Here is a 1,534-nt window from a genome sequence, read left to right as displayed (position 1 = left end):
AGGCCAGTTTGCCTTTGCCCTCTACAAACTCTCTGTGGTTAATCTCTTCAATCCCATTAATTCTCATAACTTCCAGAAGTGAATCTTCAACCCAAATCTCTCCCCAGCCTCAGTCCCATTTACCCAACTCTTTCTACTAGACACCAACAGCATCACAAAAGTATATCCAAAGCCCAACTCATTAACTTTCTCAAAATCTATTTATGCATCTTTTCCTCATTCTCGAGGGTCTTGACCTCTTCCATGAAACCTTCCCCAGCTTCTCCAGGCCCTACTGTCTCTCTTTTCTAAAATTGTATATAAATCCTATAAAGTTACCCCTCACTTGAATATTTAATAATATATACTGTATACCATATATAAGCTGTAGTCCAAAATTTTATTAATAATCTTATTGTTTATAACTTGGAATATACTGTCTCACAATAACTGGATATTAAAAGAAAATGGAGTCCCAATTTAGCTCACAAAGTTTCATTTAATTCATAGTATACCCAGAGTTTATCTCTAATCTTAAAATTAAACCGTGTCTATGGTATTGTATAAAATAAGAAGGGATAAGCACTCTTTGACAAGGATGGAAGAGGCCCTTGGACCTTAGAACACACATACAGCTAAGTCATTGACATCTACTTTTTGATATATAACCTTAGTTGTTTAGTTATAGAGCTTTCATATGAAGAGGAAGACAAGGCAATCTCAAGATAACAGTTTTAAATTTAGGATGATAAATGTAAACTTCAGGGTAACCACAAAGAAAAGTAATAAATCTACTCACCTAAACAAAGAAGAAAAAAACAAAAAGACTCAGTAAATGCAAAAACACCAGCAACAAGTGAAAGGAAAAGAAAATCCATATACAAAAAGAACTCAACAGAGAAAGTAAAGGAGAACAAAGAAAACATTAACATCACAAAAAAGTGTAACAAAACTGCAGCAGTAAAGCCATACCTATCAATAATCACACTGAATGTAAATGAATTAAATGTACTAATCAAGAGGAAGAAAGTGGCAGAATGGATTAAAAAAAAAAAAATGACCCATCAATATGCTGTTTACAAGAGATACACCTCAGACACAAAGACATAAACAGGCTAAAAATCAAAGGATGGAAAAAATATAACAAGCAAACAGTAATCAAAAGAGAGCAGAAGTGGCAATATTAATATCTGAAAAAACAGACTTTAAGTCAAAAGTATAAGAGACAAAGAAGGACACTATATAATGATTAAAGGGTCAATTCACCAAGAAGACATAACAATTGTAAATATGAATGTACTCAATGCCAGAGCTCCAAAATTTATAAAACAAACCCTAATAGAACTGAAGACAGAAATAGACAGACCCACAACAATAGCAGGAGACTTTAACACACTTCTTTCGACAATGGAGAGGACAACTAGAAAGAAAATCAACAAAGATACAGAAGACCTAAATAACCCAATCAACCGTCTGGACCTCATAGACATATAGAACACACCATCCACGGAAGCACAATACACATTCTTCTCCAACACACATGGAACATTCTCCA

At 33.9% G+C, this 1,534-nt stretch overlaps 1 non-coding gene across 1 annotated transcript; it reads left to right on the top strand.

The window, feature by feature from the left end:
* The first annotated feature begins 535 nt into the window (after positions 1-535).
* LOC111822027 (U6atac minor spliceosomal RNA) lies at positions 536-659 on the top strand. Its single transcript, XR_002825314.1, has one exon. It is a non-coding gene; the product is annotated as a U6atac minor spliceosomal RNA (small nuclear RNA).
* Positions 660-1,534: the final 875 nt, after the last annotated feature.

This window comes from Trichechus manatus, unplaced genomic scaffold (genome assembly GCF_000243295.1).
Source record: "Trichechus manatus latirostris isolate Lorelei unplaced genomic scaffold, TriManLat1.0 scaffold00120, whole genome shotgun sequence".
Lineage (NCBI taxonomy): Eukaryota > Metazoa > Chordata > Mammalia > Sirenia > Trichechidae > Trichechus > Trichechus manatus.
Note: the sequence above shows the minus strand (reverse complement) of the source record. Positions and strands in the feature narration are given on the sequence as shown.